The sequence below is a fragment of the Mobula birostris genome, chromosome 29 (assembly GCF_030028105.1).
Source record: "Mobula birostris isolate sMobBir1 chromosome 29, sMobBir1.hap1, whole genome shotgun sequence".
In the NCBI taxonomy this organism is placed as follows: Eukaryota; Metazoa; Chordata; class Chondrichthyes; order Myliobatiformes; family Myliobatidae; genus Mobula; species Mobula birostris.
Window position 1 is genome coordinate 22,248,337 of NC_092398.1, and position 17,968 is coordinate 22,266,304.

Sequence of the window (17,968 nt, forward strand, 5' to 3'; positions counted from 1 at the left end):
CACGTTCGAGGATCCTGTGTCAGTGGGTGGTGCAGAAGAGAAACACGTAACAAAATAAAAATCAAACGGGCCATCTGTTTGCCTGTGATCTGCCCCTGCAATTCAGGGAGGGGAGGGCTACTGTGGGGGTGGGGGGGACATACTGCTGATATCACCGGGGACACTTGGTCGAGGGAGTTAGTTACGCATGGTCAGGAGCTGTGGAGGGAGCTTGAACATCACTGAGGGGGTGTCATGTCATCAATCCTGCCCGTGTGTTCACTCGGGGAATCTGAGATTTGGCTCACACATCTCTCCCTTCAACAGCCGCCTGGGTTTAACCCTATCTTGCGCGGGCAGGATCACAACCAGGTTCATTATCACCGAAAAGTCACAAAATTTGTTGTTTTGTGGCAGCAGTACAGTCCAAGACATAAAACTTACTGTAAGTTACAACATAAAATATAAGCCAGCAGTGGAGAAGAGGAATAATGAGATGGTGCTCACGGGCTCGTGGGCCGTTCAGAAACCTGACAACCGGTCGGGGGGGTGTCTGCATCTGTATCACTGTATCTGCGTGTGTGTGAGAGTGAGTTGAGTGTGTGTGTGGTGTGTGTGTGTGTGTGTGTGTCAGTGTGCAAGACAGAGTATGTCAGTGTGCAAGAGTATGTATGTATTAGTGTGTATCAGAGTGCAAGAGAGAGTGAGTGTGTGTGTGTGTGTGTGTCAGTGTGCAAGACAGAGTATGAGTGTGCAAGAGTATGTATGTATTAGTGTGTATCAGAGTGCAAGAGTGAGAGAGAGAGTGAGACAGTGAGAGAGTGAGTGAGAGAGAGAGAGAGAGAGAGTGTGTGCGTGTGTGTGTGTGTGTGTGTGTGTGTGTGTACGCGCGCGTAGCCCAAATCTTCTTATTCCCGTCAACCACAGGATCTCATTGTGCTCGACTGGGGGTGAGAGGTGGATCTGTTTGTTACAGCCCAGTGTGGACCTTGAATTCCTGGTGCCTTAAGGTCGGAGGGAAGGGGGGGTGGTGTGGAGACTTTCTCCATGGGTGAGGAGGGGTGAAGCAGCTTGAGGTCACATCAGCCCCACTCCCTCCCCCCTCCCACAACCACTGCTGAGCTCAGTTAAAGAGGACAGGGGCAGGGAGTTCAAATTGATGTAGGGGCACCCAAGCCAAGCGAAATTCTGCAACAACAAACGGGAGAGGCTCTCGCAGGCCAACGGTGCGATTGAGTTGTAAGGAGATGCTGGACAGACTGGGACTGTTTACCCTGGAACAAAGAAGACTGAGGGGTGACCTTATAGAGATTTATAAAACCACGAGTGACATCGATAAGGTGGACGGTCAGTCTTCCCCCCCCGCCCCCCAACCCTAGGGGTGGCACAGGTAAAGAGGGCACTGAGTGCACTCTGGTATAAAGGGTTAAGTCTGTACATCTAGGGCAGGGGCTCCCAATCTGGGGTCCATGGACCCCTTGCTTTATGGCATTGGTCCAGGGCATGAAAAAGGTTGGGTCCTGCTGATTAAGGTTTACATCAGGACCTAGATCAACTGGGGAAGGTGGGCCGATGAATGGCAGATGCAGTTTAACTCGGACAAGTGTGAGGTCTTGTACTTTGGGAAGTTAAAGCAGGACGGGACTCACAGTGAATGAGAGGGCCCTGGGGAGTTCTGCAGAACAGAGAGACCCAGGGGTACAGGTACATGGTTCTCTGAAAGAGGCATCACAGATAGACAGGGTGGTGAAGTTGGCTGTATCAGTCAAGGCACTGAGTGCAGGTGATGGGACGTCATGTTGCACCTGTAAAAGACGTCGGTGAGGACGCACTCAGAGTATTGTGTGTAGTTCTGGTCACCCAGCTATAGGAAGGATGCCATTAAACTGGAGAGAGGGCAGGAAAGATTCACCAGGATGTTCCCGGGACTGGAGGGATTGAGTTGTAAGGAGAGGCTGGACAGGCTGGGACTGTTTTCCCTGGAGTGAGGGAGGCTGAGGGGCAACTTTAGAGGTTTATAAAACCACGAGAGTGGATGGTCAGTCTTTTTCCCCAGGTGGAGGGAAGTCTAAAACTAGAAGGCACAGGTTTAAGGTGAGAGGGAAGAGATTTAAAGGGGAACTGAGGGGTAAATGTTTCGCCCAGAGGGTGGTCAGTCTGTGGAACGAGGAAGTGGTTGAGGTGGGTACAATGTAAAAGACACTTCAAAAGGTACACGAGAGGGATATGGGCAAAGCACTGGCAAATTAAACTGGCCTGAACAGGAATCTGGGTCAGTGTGAATGAGTTGAGCCAAAGGGCCTCTGTCTGTGCAACCACACCTCAGTCCTGCCCCCTCGAACACACACCACCCTGCTCCTCCCCTCCCTTTGCGGTTGAGACACGAGCCAACAGGCAGTGCTGACACACCCATGCCCGAGAGGTTAGCGCACAGCCAGATAGCAACAGGCTCCACATCATCTGGACTGGGTGGGAGCCTGTCGGCTTCCCCAACACAACCTTCCAGGACCAGCGGTCACCCTCCCACCCTCAGCCTCTGACCCGGGGCGAGGCAATGGACCTTGGGGGGAGGTGGCTGGGGGGGGGGGGTGATGAGGGATGCATGAATGCACTACCTTACAGACCCCCCACTCTGTGTGTCTCTCTCTCCTTCTCTCACACTGCTTCTTTCTGTTTCTCTCTCTTTCTTCTATCTTTTGCCTATCTATCTCTGTCTGTTTCCATTTTCAATTCTCTGCCTCCATCTCATGTCTCTTCCCATCTCTCTCCCCCTCCCTCTCTGTCTTTGCTTATCTGGCTGTCTCACTCTTCTCTGCCTCTGCCTTCATCTCCATCTATCTGCCTCCATCTCTCTCTCTTTCCCCATCTCGTCTCTCTGTCTGTTTTTCTCTCTCTCCATCTCCATCTTGCTGCCTCCATCCCTCTCTCTGCTCCCTCACTGTCTCTCTCTCTCTTCCCATCTCTGTCTCTCCCTATCTCTCACTCCCTTTCCTTGCGAGAGGGGACAGCGTTCAAACGAGCCTGCTGCCTCTCGAGACCTGCCCCTTCAAACCCCTCACCCCTGATCATTAGGTTCCAGGATTTATTTTATTGTATTTATATAGGGCACAGAACAGGACCAACAAATTGTGCCGGCCAGCAACCCACCTATTTAACCCTAGCCTAATCACGAGACGATTTAGAATGATCAATTAACCTACTAACCCGTGCATCTTTGGACCGAGACAGGAAACCGGAGCACCTAGAGTAAAGTCATGTGGTCACGGGGAGAATGTACAAACTCCTTATATATGACACCGAAAATGAACTCTGAGGCCACAAATTATAAAGGAGACGAGCTAATCTCTGTGCTATGCGGGGCCCTCAATGTTGCTCCTCGGGGCCGAGGGAAAGGCGTGAAGCGGGCAGAGCCTCAGCTGACAGTAAACCCCATCTACGCCACAGGCGCAGAAGTAGACCTGGCCCGTTTCCCGCCCCAGTGCTATTCCCTCTTCTCCCCTCAGCCCGATCGGCGGTGGAGGGGTGGCGACGGGGGCAGGAGATCTCTGTTCTTGCCTGGGTGGGGTAGGGTTGTGGCAGCATCACAGCGGGAGTTGGTACCTAGCTGCTGTAGTCCAGGACGCCCGGATGTTTACACGATTGATCTGAGTCCGGGAAGTGGGGGGAGGGGAGAGCGTCCGTAACATGGGACCTGATGGGACACGGGCCTTGGGAGTTCAGGATCCACAAAGGTGAGGTTGGGAAGAAGGGGGGAAGTGGAATGAGGAGGTCCCAGGAGTATCAGGTCTGACGTCGAGGTCGACAAGGCCAAGACTCAATTCCCGAGATGTTCAGACCAATAAGGTGTTCACAGAGCTGAGAAAGAGTCCCTTCTGCCCAAATCATTCATATTAGCCGCTTTGGCCAGTTCCGCTAAATCCATTTGCCTACCTGTTCAATGCCCCATAAACGCAGTGGTTGTATCTAGTTCCACCACCGAAGACATCTTCAAAGACAGGGCTTCAAAAAGGTGGCACCCATCACTACATACCTCACCACCCAGGCCATGCCCTCTTCTCATTACTACCACCAGGGAGGAGGTACAGGAACCTGAAGACACACACTCAAAATTTTAGGAACAGCTTCAGATTTCTGAATGGCTCAGATTAGGGTATGTGGAGGAATCAGAGGTCACTCCGGAACCTAAGTCTAAAAGATGGGCGACACGGACGTTGGACATCCATGGTCAGATTTCAGACCAACAGAGAGTAGACGAGCTTCCGCTACCAAGGTCAGCCAGTTGTCAGCCGGTTCCGGAGTCGCAGTTCTATGTAGGCAAGAGGAACGAGGTTGACCTCCCCCCACTATGCCAGGCTCGTAAACCAGTGAGACCGGAGCGCGAGTCCTAGTATTCAGCATCCTGCTATCGGCGAGTCTGGATCTCGAGGTCTGGTGCTCAGTGATTGGCAGGTCACAGGGTCGACAGCAAGGATCAGGGCCCGAGGACAAACCGGAAGTCTGGAAGTTGGGGCCCGTTGGCCAGATCTGAATCCGCGAGTCCGCTGGGGGAATCGAACCCTGTTGTGAGTAGGCTAGAGTCCGCTGAAGGCTGGGGCACTGGAGTCCCGGGGTTAAATGCGTGCGCGCAGATGGGAGGGGAATACCGCTTGGTTTCTGTGTTTTTCTGCCAGGCACTGTCGGCTTGCTATGTTGGTGCCAGAATGCGTGCTGACACTTGCAGGCTGCCCCCAGCACACCCTCGGGCATGATGGCTGCCAACTCAAATGATGCAGTTCACTGTCTGCTTCAATGTGCCTGTCACAAATAAGCTTGTACAACACTACCTCCTTACTCTTCTGGCACACCAGAAATTCTGCGGATGATGGAATTCCTGAGCAACACACAAAAAGCTGGAGGAACTCAGCAGGCCAGGCAGCACCTATGGAGGGGAATAAACAGTCGACGTATTGGGCCGAGACCCTTCATCGGGACTTTTTATTCCTCACTTTTACCCTGATTCTTTCTGTTTATAATTTACGTTAACACGTCTTTGCTACAAACAAATCTCACGTCATCTAAGTCAGCGATAATAAATCCGAATCCAGATTTCTGTGAAGAACAAGGCCTCTCCGAGCAAGCCTCCGTGGGGAAACTGCAGAGGAGCCACAGCCTGCTGGGGGGGGGGGGGGGCGCAGAACGCAACGACTGATCTCCAGACCTCCTCCTTCCTCATCGGGAATCGCGAGCTCAGTCTCTACGCTGTGCATCTGCGTGCGGATCTGGCCCCCCTCCTGCTTCAACTCTACTCCCCAGGTATGAGAACGATCTGTGAGCAGCCCTTCTCAGAGACCAACCTCAGAATCCATCTAGACTTGCTCCACAGTGCAACGGAGAATAACCCTTTCCAGTCCGACTTCCTGCGATTACAAAGGAGGCACGACAGCGGCCGTATTTCATGAGGAGTTTGAGGAGATTTGGTACGTCACCAAAGACGATTGCAAATTTCTACAGATGTACCATGGACAGCATTCTAACTGGCTGCATCACCGTCTGGTATGGGCAGGGGGACTGCACAGAATCAGAAAAAGCTGCGGAAAGTTACAGGCTCCACCAGCTCCATCACTGGCCTCCTCCAGCTTGCAGGACAACTTCAAAGGCGGTGCCTTAAAAATGAGGCGCCCATCATTAAGCACCCTCATCACCCAGGGCATGCCCTCTTCTCATTGCTACCATCAGGGAGGTGGCATAGGACCCCAAAGGCACACAGTCAAATTTTCAGGATCTGCAGAATTCCTCGTGTTTACGTTCAAATTTTCAGGAGTAGCTTCTTCCCCGCTGCCAACAGATTAAGAATGGATGTTGAACTCATGACCACTGTCTCACTATTTTTCCCTCCATTTTCGTACTACTTTTTAAAATTATATATATTTTTTGGCATGTGCCTGCGTGCGTGCAAGTCTGTGCGTGTGTGTGCATGCGCATCTGTGCGTGCGTCTGTGATGATGTCTTTTTCATGGCTTTTTTACAAGGTGCAGAGTGAGAGAGACTGTATGGCGCAACACTCCTCACACAGCCATTTTCCCAGTATTCTCCCTTTATTTTCTGAGGTCGAGTTGCAATCTCAATACTCAACCCGGCACGAATGGAAAGCGTACGCAGGAGCAGACTCGACTAGTTTTGAACCCGGGAACCTCTGCTCCCGGGTCCAGCGCCAATGTCGTTGTGCCACCAGCTGGCCCTAAAATTATATTTTTATATGTACATCTTATTGTACTTATAGCCCTACAGTGGGTGAGTCTAGGACCAGCAGGCACAGCCTCAGAATAGGGGGAACAGAAATGGGGAGGAACTTCTTAGGCAGAGGGTGGTGAATTTGTGGATTTCATTGCCAGAGACGGCTGTGGAGGCCAAGTCATTGGGTATATTCAAAGCAGAGGTTGATAGGTTCTTGATTAGTCAGGGGGTCAAAGGTTAGGGGCTCAAGGCAGGAGAAGGGGGTTGAGATGGATAATAAATCAGACGTGATGGAATGGCGGTGTAGACCTGATGGGCTGAATGGCCTAATTCTCTCCCTGGATGCCTTAAGGTCTCTCCTTTTCTGTTACTCTCTACACAAGGGAGACTAAGCGCAGAGTGGGCGATCTCTTCGCCAAGAAGCTGCCTGCGCTCCAACCGCTCTAATGGAGCTCCCAGGTTACCGCAGCACCTTTAATTCTTCCCCTCCCCCACACCAACTTATCTGTCCTCGGTCTCCTACACTGCCAGAGACACAACCCCCCGTCACTACCATCAGTAAAGAAGTAAAGGACTCTGATCCTCATTGTGGGGTGAGCAGCTTCATGTTCCAGCAGTTTAGAGGAGCTACCCTGGGCCCGGTGCATCGACGCAACCACGAAGAAGGCACGCCTGTGGCTCTACTTCGCTAAGAGTTTGAGGAGATTCAGTATGGCACCAAAGACCCAAGCAACTTTCTACAGTTGTACAGTGGAGGGTTTTCTGACCGGCTGTATCGCCGTCTGGAATTGACGCTGCAATGCACAGGATCGCAAGAGGCTGCAGAAAGTTGCAGACTCGCGGGCACAACCTTCCCCACCATTCCAGGACATCTCCACCAGACGGTGCCTCAAGGCGGCGGCGTCCTTCTCTAAGGACCCTCACCACCCGGGCTACGCCCTCTTCCCATCGCTACCATCCAGGAGAAGGTACAGGAGCCTGAAGGCACACAGGAACAGATTCTTCCCCTCTACCATCAGATTCCTGAATAGACATTGAACGCACAAACACTGTCTCACTATTTGAAAAAATTAGCTCTTTTTTATAAATATAAATTGCAAATTACAATAACTGTGTGTGTGTGCGTGTGTGTGTGTGTGTGTGTGTATGCATATATATACAGATCTATAAATTTTTATTATGCTTTGCATTGCACCCCAGCCACAAAACAAATTTCACAACATAAGCTAGCGATATTAAAGCTGATTCTGATTCAAATGATGAATGAGTGGGACTAGGTGAGAGTAACAGTTCGGCACGGACTAGAAGGGCCGAGATGGCCTGTTTCCGTGCTGTAATTGTTATATGGTTATATGATCAGTCCAGGGGATAGCGGCGATGTCTCACACGGGCCCATCGCAGATCGTCAGAGAGTCAGAGAACACAGAAGCTGGCCCCTCAGCCCTGACCAGCATTTCACCCATTTCTCTCACCCCCCCCCCCCATGTTACTGTGTCAAACTCCCCCAACTCCACCCAGATATTGGTGGGGGGGGGGAGCACATGTTGGAACGTGGGAAGGAAGCGGAGTGATCAGGAGAAATCCACAAGGCCACAGGGTGAATGTGCAAATGAGAACACACACACACACACGTCGGAATTCCAAACTCATGATGTGGGAGGCTGTTCTGCCCACAGAGCAATCCCATTGCCCCACCGATATTCCCTGCTTTCCCCAGTTACTCAGAGGGCAATTAACCCACCGACCCTGCACAACTCCACAGGCGTCGGATGGCAGAGGTCGGGATCGAACCCAGGCCTTCCCGCTGCGCCACTCCGCCCCCGGATGCCGGCGTAATCTTCTCTCTTCAAAACAAGCCGGCGAGATCCTGCCTCAGCTGAGAACGCTTCACCAGAAGCACTGAAGGTTGTAAAAGCCCCTTCCGGCGAGAAGAAAAAAAATAAACGCAATGCTTCTCTCTCGTCACAGGCCAATTATGCATCAGCCAGCAACAGCAGCCTGAGACGGAACCTTATTCCCTGTGACTCAGATCAGATGAATGTCTCCAGTGAGCCACTAACGCAAATCTCTTACAAAACAAACACACACACACACACACACACACACACACACACACACACTCACTCTCGCACACAGCACAGGTACACAACATGGTGTAGAAAAGCAAACAGGGTACTTGCCTTCACTAGCCAGGGCAAGGAATACATGTGCAAGGAGGATTCTGGTAACAAACAGGCCCAGTACTTGCTGAAGTTTAGAAGAATAGTGGGGGGGTGGGTGGGCAGGAATCTCATTGAAACCTACCAGATATTGTAGGGCCTAGGTACAGTGGATGTGAGGAGGATGTTTCTTATCGTGGGGGAGTCTAGGGACAGAGGGTACAGCCTCAGAATACAAGGACGTCTCCTTTAGAGCAATGATAAGGAGGAATCACATTAGCCGGAGGGCAGTGAATCTGTGGAATTCATTGCCACAGACTGGCTGCAGAGGCCAAGGCAGTGGGTATATTTAAAGCAGAGGTTGATAGTGTGTCAGAGGTTACGGCGAGAAGGCAGGAGAATGGGACGGAGAGGGATAATAAATCAGCCACGATGAAAGAGTGGAGCAGACTCGATGGGCCGATCGACCTAATTCTTCACATATACAATGCAGAAGACACAGGACACCTTGCCTTCATTAGCTGGGACAGAGAATACAAGAGCGGGGGAGGTGACGCTATTACTTTATAAACCACTGGTCAGCCCACAGCTGGAGTTACTGGTCACCACACTCTAGGAAGTGGGTGACTGCAACTCGGAGAGGGTGTAGAGGAGAATTCCCCCAGGACGGAGCATTTCAGTTACGAGGAGAGACTAGAGAGGCTGGGGTCTGTTCTCCCTGGAGTGGGGGGAAGCTGAGGGGGGGACCTGATAGAGGTGGATTAGAATGACACGGGGTAGAGACAGGGTAGGAGAGTTGGGAGAATTACCCCGTGGCAGAGGTGTCCAAACCCAGGGAGCATGGTTTCAGGGGTGAGGGGTGGAGAGGGGGATCTGAGGCGGGGAATTTTTTTCCCTCCGAGGGAAGGATGGTGTTGGGATCTGGAAACTCACTGTCAGAGGGGATGGTAAGGGGGATGGGGTAGGGGGGGTTGGAGACTCTCAACATTGAAAAAGTACCCAGCCGGGCACATGAATGGCTGAAAATGGCCTCAGGCGCTGGGGTAGAGGACGTGTCAGTATAGACCCGGTGGGCCGAAGTGCCTATCTGTGAATTACCAGGTGTACAACAGGACACACACCTCTACAAAACCAAAAGCAAAATATCAAGGGAATGACATTAGATCCAGTCGGGCATCACAGGGCCCTGATCTAAATGGGGGCGATGGGAACCGGGTGGGGGGATAGTCTCCGCTGGCTGGAATCATTCCTGGCACGGAGGAGGGTGGCTGCGGTGACTGAAAGTCAATCATATCAGCCACAGGATGTCCCTGCAAGCACACCCCAGGGTAGCGTCCTGAGCCACCCACCACCAGCGGCTACCTTACCGCCGCGTGGCGGTAAGCAGAGCTCAGAGTTCAATTCCGCCACTGTCTGTAAGGAGTTTGCATGTCCACCCCATGACTGCGGGGCATTTCCTCTGGATGCTCCAGTCTCCTCCCACAGACCAAAGACATACCAGTTAGTAGGTTATTATCGAAGCCACAGAACCCGGTGTTCGGACGACGACTTAAGTGCTGGGCCAAACCGGAAAGGCTGGGTACGGGCCATATCGAAGCGGTGGGGTCCAGGCCCCAGAGCGTAGTGAGGCAACTGAACCCAATGTCTGGTTGCCGATTTATGCACCAAGCCAGATCGCAATGGTCAGGGTGTCAGGGCCTGAAGCAAGGGCTGTTTATTTCAGCTCGCTGCTCCGCTCTGCACTAAACTAAGGGTCTGGGGACAGGACTCTCTTTGTGGACTTCAGTTCAGAACACTATTTGCTTATGTTTGCTGCTTGCATGATTGGTGTTTTTTTTTCTCTCTCTGGACATTGGGTGTTTGACGGTCTTCTTTTTAATGGGTTCTTTTAGGTTTCTTTGTTTTGTGGCTGCCTGCTAGGAGATGATTCTCAAGGTTGTATAATATATACATACTTCGATAATAAATGTACTTTGAGCTTTGATCATTGTAAAGTGTCCCATGATTAGGCTAGGGTGAAATAGGTGGGTTGCTGGGCAGGGTGGCTTGTTGAACCAGAAGGATCTGTTCCGTGCTGTACCTCTAAGTTAATAAAACCAGCTGTTGGTAGGTCAAGCAGGACTTGTGGGTGGGGCGGGGGTCAAAGGGACAAAAAGTGTCGGCATTTCAGTTCGAGACCCCGCACCAAAGGTTCTCTTTGGACCCCAAATCACCAGTGTGGGCCCCTGCTTTGCCTGCCTTTCCGTTGGCTACATGGAACAGACCCTGACCCAAAGCTCATCCCAGGAGCACCTGGGCAGTGTAGACACCTACGTAGGACTATTGCTTATCGACTCAAGCTCCGCCTTCAATACTGTAATTCTAAGCCAACTCATTTCCAAACTCGGAGGCCTGGGACCCAACACTCCCTCTGCAACTGGATCAGCTTCCTGACCAACAGACCACAATCGGTAATGACAGGCAGCAGCATCTCCACTGTGATTATTCTGAACACCAGTGCTCCACAAGATTGCATCCTCAGCCCCCTGCTCTACTCCCTGTACGCTCACGACTGCGTGGCCACGTTCTGCTCAAACTCCATCTGCAAGTTTGCAGATGACACTGCCGTGGTGGGCTGCGTCTCAATTAGCACAGGAAGGAGATTGAGAGCTTCGGAACACGGTGGCATGAGAACAACTTTTCCCTCAAAGAGCTGGTTGCTGACTTCGGGAAGGGGAGGATGATGCACACACTTCTGTCTACATCAATGGTGCTGAGGTCAAGAGGGTCAAGAGCTTCGAGTTCCCAGGAGTGAACATCACCAGCAATCTGTCCTGGTCCTACCACGTGGACACCATGGACCAAGAAAATCACCAGCACCTCTACTTCTGCGGGAAGCTAAAGAATTTCAGCATGTCCCCTCAGGTAAGGGTCCATCGACCCTTACCTATCTTTATCAATGCACCACAGAAAGTATCCCATCCGGATGGATCACGGCTCGGCATGGCAACCGCTCTGTCCGTGACCGCAAGAAACCGCAGAGTGGTGGACACAGCTCAGCACGTCACGGAAACCAGCCTCCCCTCCATGGACTCTGTCTACACTTCCCTCTGTCTCGGTAAATCAACCAGCAGAATCAAAGACCCCACCCATCCCGGACATTCCCTCTTCTCCCCCCTCCCATCGGGCAGAAGATACAAAAGGCTGAAATCACGTCCCACCAGGCTCAGGGACAGCTTCTACCCCACTGTTGTCACTCTATTGAGTGGTCGCCTAGTACGATAAGATGAACTCTTGACCTCACGATCAACCTTGTTATGATCTTGTACCATATTACCCATCTGCACTGCACTTTCTCTGTGACTGTGACAATTTATTCTGCATTCTGTTATTATTTTACCTTGTTCTACCTCAATGCACTGTGTAATGATCTGATCTGTACGAACAGTGTGCAAGACAAGCTTTTCACTGTGTCTCAGTACATGTGACAGTAATAAACCAATTTACCAATTTACTTTTAATCTCCTCAGATCATGTTGAAACCTTCTCCCTCTCACCGGATACAAAGACATGGGTACAAACCAAACACCAAAGCTGTTGTTTGAGCATATCGCCTAGGAAACTGGGTTTCGGATTTACAAACAGCTCAACTCAGGAAAGTCACTCCGGAGAGGAACACTGTGGTAAATAGAGGAGTGACCACTTTATAGGTACTGTTGTGCACCTGCTCATTAATGCAAATACCTAATCAGCCAATCACGTAGCAGTAACTCAGTTGCATAAAAGCATGCAGACATGGTCAAGAGGTTCAGTTGTTGTTCAGGTCAAACATCAGAATGGGGAAGAAATGTGAGCTAAGTGACTTCGACCGTGGAATGATTGTTGGTGCCAGACGTGGTGGTTTGAGTATTTCAGAAACTGCAGATCTCCTAGGATTTTCATGCACAGCAATCTCTAGAGTTTACAGAGAATGGTGCAAGAAACAAAAGACATCCAGCGAGTGGCAGCTCTGTGGGCAAAAATGCTTTGTTGATAAAAGAGGTCAGAGGAGAATGGCCAGACTGATTCAAGCTGACAGGAAGGTGACAGTAACGTGTTGCAACAGTGGTGTGCAGAAGAGCATCTCTGAACGCACAAGAGGTTGAAGCTTGAAGTGGGTGGGCTACAGCAGCAGATCACAAACATACACTCAGTGGCCACTTCATTAGGTACCAGGGGGGGAGGGGGCGGTAGCCACTGAGTGTCGGTAAGTACGGTGGACAGAATGGATAACTCAACGCATAAAAGCATGCAGACATGGTCAAGAGATTCAGTTGTTGTTCAGCCCAAACATCAGAAGGATTGTATCACTTACCGCTTCTCTCCGATCTACCCTCTTTCTGTTGTGACCTTCTGTGACCTGTAGGCCCACGAGAGCTTGAGTACCTGAGGACAGAGAACAGCATTCAAAGTTCAGTCTTTCACACTATTTTGCTTGCGAAATAGAAGAGTCACGGAACACTACAGCACAGAAACAGGCCCTTCGTCCCATCTACTCTATGCCAAACCGTTACCCTGCCCAGTCCCATCAACCTGCCTCTGGCCCATGGCCCTCCCATCCACGTACCTATCCAAATTTCTCTTAAATGTTACAATCGAACCTGCATCCATCACTTCCACACTCTAAGTAAGGATGTTCCTCCTCATGCCCCCCTTCAACATTTTACCTTTCACCCTGAAACAACAACCTCTAGTTCTGGTCTTGGTCTAGCCAGAGTTACGATGGCACTAAACAGCGACTCCTTTGCTTGCGTCTTCAGAAACAACTCTATTTCCATCTTTAATATCTTTATTTTTGCCTTTCGGGGTTCTTTTGAAGACCCTGACCTGGAGTTACGCGCTGACTTCGGTTCTTTGCGGGAATGGGACCCGTTCTCAGGGTTCCATGACTGGCTGTTGTTCGGCACGCCAAGAGGTGGCCTAGTATTTGGAAGACTGATCTTGGGGCTCTGGAGATGGGCAGATCGAGGGTCGGCGTCCCGTGTGTCATTAGAGAGGCCGGAAAAATATCTTGCTGTGGGCCCAAAGACCCAAGATCTTTGCGATCTTCAGGCACAGAGCTTGTAAAAAGTGACGAAACAGGCTTTTTAACATCATAAACCAGGTTGTTGTTATGTCTCCCGCTCGCTGTGAAAATGGAGGACACCTCCATTTCCCTTATGAGGGAGAGAGAGAGAACCTGTGGGTTGCCGAATGCCGGATGAATTGTGATAGTCTTTGGGGTAACTGCAAGGTCTGTGTCTTTGCAATCGCCTAGTTCATGCTTGTGCTTGGTAGCAGGTGTGCTTTTTGTTTTGCCGGTGGGGAGATTGTAGCTCGCCGCTGCTTACTTGTGGGAGGGGGGACTTTGGGGTTCTCATGTTTAACTGTCGTTCATTCTTTGGGGCACTTCTCTGTTTTCATGGATGTTTTGCAAAGAAAAAGCATTTCAGAATGTATATTGTATATATTTCTCTGACAATTAAACTGAACATTTGAACCTTTGAAATAATGTTAGATTCGGAGGGGGCGCAAGAAGGCACACTAATAGTCTCCCCACCCTCCGAAAGCACACGTCTCTCGCACGCACAAAGCCAAATACTAAAGTGTTCTCATTGTTAGGATCGGCCACCTTGAAGTGTTGAGTGCTACAGAGACTCGATTGCAGAACAGGAGTTGGGATGCCACGTTACAGCTGTTCGAGACGTCGGTGAGACCGCGCTTGGGAGTACTGAGAGCAGATGTGGTCGCCCTGCTGTGGGAAGGGTGCCATTAAGCTGGAGAGGGGGCAGGAAAGATTCACCAGGATGTTCCCAGGAAAGCACCAATGCCCAAGAACAGTAAGGATTACAGAAAGTGGTGAACATCACAGGCAAAGCCCTCCCTACCACTGAGTACACAGAGCACCACGAGGAAGCAGGATCCAATATCAATGGACACCTCCCACCCCCCCCCTCACTCACACACACACACACACACAGGCCATGCTCTCTTCTCACTATTACTATTGGGCAGGAGATACGGAAGCCTCAACTCCCACATCACTAAGCCGTTCTATTTTTAGTTCAAGATACAGCAGAAACCAGTCCTTCCGGCCCAGCGAGCTGTGCCAACCAGCAACCCTCCTACTTAACCCTAGTGAAATCACAGGACAATATACAATGATCAATTAACCCACTAACCGGTACCGTGGGAGGAAACCAGAGCACCCTGAGGAAACCCTCGGTCACAGGGAGACGGTGCCAGAATTGAACTCTGAACTCCAGGATGCCCCGAGCTGTAATAACGGCAAGTTAACCACTACGCTGCCGTGGTGCCCCCAGCCTCAGGGACCGCAACCATCAGGCTCCTGAACTGCTGTGGGTAACTTCATCCACCACTGATTCTACGACCTACAGACTCCCTTCCAAGGACTCTTCACAACTCTTGTTCCCCGTTTTTTTTTATTCACACAGTTTGTCTTTCGCACATTGGGTGTTTGTCAGGCTTCGTCTGTTCATGTATAGCTTCTTGTAAATTCTGTTATATTGCTTATTTTCCTGTAATGTCTGCAAGAAAATTAACTTCAAGGACAGCATTTAGTAACATATTCATACTTTGATAATGAAGCTAACTTTGAAATTTGGAGGGCTTGAGTTATAAGGAGAGGCTGGACAGACTGGGACCATTTTCCCTGGTGTGAAGAAGACCGAGGGGTGACCTTATAGAGGTTTATAAAACCACGAGGGGCATAGATAAAGCCTTTTCCCTTAGGGTTTGTTCGTTCGTTACGTGCAGTTTCATATGACGTAGGAGATCACAGTCTTTCCATGACCGTGATTGTTCTTGGCAGCTTTTTCTGCAGAAGTGGTTTGCAGTTGCCTTCTTCTGGGGCAGTGTTTACAAGACAGGTGACTCCAGCGATTATCAATACTCTTCAAAGATTGTCTGCCTGGCATCAGTGGTCGCCGAAGCAGGGGTTGTGATATGCACCGGCTGCTCATACGATCATCCACCACCTGCTCCCACAGCTTCACGTGACCCTGATCGGAGGGTCTACACCTTGCCCAAGGGTGACCTGCAGGCTAGTGGAGGAAAGGAGCACCTTACATCTCCTTTGGTAGAAATGTATCTCCGCCCCACCACCCACCTTCCCAGGGTATTAAGGTGAGTGGGGAAAGACTTAAAGAGGCAACTTTTTCACCCAGAGGGTGCTCCATATATGGAACCAGCTGCCAAAGGAAGTGGTAGAGGTGGGTTTAAGATACTCGGACAGGTACACAGATAGGGAAGGATTACTCTAAATCTTTCCTATCCCTGTACCTGTCCAAGTGTCTATTAAACGGTGTACCTGTATCCACCTCCACCGCTTCCTTTGGCAGCTCATTGTGTGTGCCTGAGCAAGTCCCCATTGGCCCACATCTCCCTAAACGTTTATGTTCTGTGTTTTTCACTCTTTCTTTTGCCATTTGTGCAATCTGTTTCTTCCTTGCGCGTTGGAGGGGTTGGTTTGATGTTTTCCTCTGAACGGGTTCCATGGTTTTCTTTGTTTCATGGCTGTCTGTGTGGGAAGATGAATCTCAGGGCAGTATACTGCATAGGTACTTTGATAATAAACGTGCTTGGATCTTTGAACTTCAGGGGGATACGGATCAAAGGGGAGTATCTCATCAGGTCGGAAGGCAGGGACGAGTTGGGCCGAAGGGCTTGCTTCCATGCCATGTGACAAAGATGTCCAAACCCCATCGATTCTCACCTCCCCACCTCAGGGTCTGTAGCTGGGGGAGAGGGGAGGCTGGAGTTACGACCCTCCTGCTTGAAGGAGGGGAGAATCCTTTCCTCTGCACATCCTGCCCAGGCGGCAGGACACGGACCACCGCACGCACACAGTGTGCGTGTAAAAATGTTAGGTGTTTGTATTGTATTCTTTCCTGCCAAGACAAACGTCAGCTTCCTGTCTCCTCCACCTCTCTCTCTCCTGTCCTCCTTTCCCCACACCTCAAAGGGCTGAGGGGCTAGTCAGTGGGGAGGGAGGGACGGGAACTACAGGCCCTCCCCACTGCCCACAGCCAGGGCACCCCACAAAAAGCGGCTGCCAAACTTCTTAAAAAGTTTGCTGGGACAAAAAATTTTAAATTGCACGAGTCAGACTGGAAAACCTCTTCTCCCCACCCCAACAAACCAAGCTAAAGGACCGGGGGAGGGGGGTGGTGGTGAGAGACGCTGACGAGCCTGACCCAGCGCAAGAGAGAGAGAGAGAGAGAGAGAGAGAGAGAGGAGAGAGAGAGAGAGAGAGAGAGACAGAGAGAGAGAGAGAGAGAGAGAGAGAGAGAGAGAGAGAGAGAGAGAGAGGGAGGGAGGGAGGGAGGGAGGAGGCCTGTCTCTGAGGCTTGGCTGCAGGCCAAGCCAGCTTGTTTGTGAGGAGGACCGGCAGGGCGGAACTGGTCAGAGGATTTCTTTTCTCCGCCCCCTCCCTTGCCATTTGGCAAGTGACCAGAGTCTCATCCCGCTGGTGGGACTCTGGAGAACAGCACTGCGTCATCTGCGTTGTTGTGTGAGGGGGAACTGCCCTCCCGAGGGATCACCCCAGTGCCTCAGTGTTGGGGGTGGTGCTATCAGGTGGGAGGTGACGTTGGTGTGACTTCCCCCCCCCCACCCCACTTGCCCACAGCCGACCTACATTGGGCAGGAAGTGGGGAGTTCCAGCTTCAGACAGCCCAGCACGAAAACAGGCCCTCCGCCCCGTCTGCTGACCGTGGACTGCTGCTTATCCTTCACTGATTCCTGCCTCTGCTCCCCCTCGGGTTCCAGCCCTCACCCGCACAAGGAGGGGGTGGAATTCACAGCCGACTTACCTACCGAGCCGAGCACTGGGAAGCATTGGGTGCCTGCAGACACACAGAAACACAGACACACACACACGCTGCACATAAGCACACACACTCACTCACACGCATTCACAAGTACACACACAAGCGTTCACAACAATACTCACACACACACACATTTATATACACACACACACATACACTTAGACAAGCAGACACACACACACACAGCACCAGTCATCATATCACCACAGCTGTCTCTGTGAGGGGAATTCAGAGTGATTTAAAACAAAAACAAGAAATTACTCAAAAGGAAAAACAACACCATTTCTGTTGCTGTTAGCGAGCTCTCGCAAGTGTGAAATGTGCCTGCCGTGTTTCCCGCACCAGTAGCAGGGCTCATGACCAACTAACAGCTCTCTGAGCAGTCCCAGCGTCACGGACAGTGGGGAGGGTGGTGGTGGTCACTGCTCAAGGTCTATGCCTCCCCTCCCTCCATTCGCAGCAGCCAGACCTCCCATTCCTCCGCAATGAAAAACACCCCACCTTGCTTGATTGCCCCAGATACGGGCGAGGGCAGCGATTGGCAGACAGAGTAGAGCACGGGGAGAGGGAGAGAGGGGAGGGGTGGGGAGGGGAGGGGAGGAGGGGAGAGGGATGGTTGGCAGGATAACACCACCATTTTTGCCAGTGGAAGGTAGGACAGCCGACCAGCTCCCCAGGTCAGCGTGATGCTCTGGCATGCCAGTAGAGACAGGGGGTAGGGGAAGGGCGGCTCAAGAAACCATCACCCTGGGCTCTCTGCACCGAGCT

General features: G+C 51.3%; 1 protein-coding gene across 3 annotated transcripts in view; it reads right to left on the minus strand.

Moving 5' to 3' along the window:
* Window positions 1-17,968, minus strand: part of LOC140190051 (methyl-CpG-binding domain protein 1-like) — a 160,978-nt gene that overhangs the window by 112,025 nt on the left and 30,985 nt on the right. For all 3 annotated transcript variants that reach the window (XM_072246487.1, XM_072246480.1, XM_072246481.1), the window contains one exon: window positions 12,685-12,755. The gene's annotated coding sequence lies outside the window, so the exon portion shown is untranslated. The remainder of the gene's footprint in view (window positions 1-12,684; window positions 12,756-17,968) is intronic.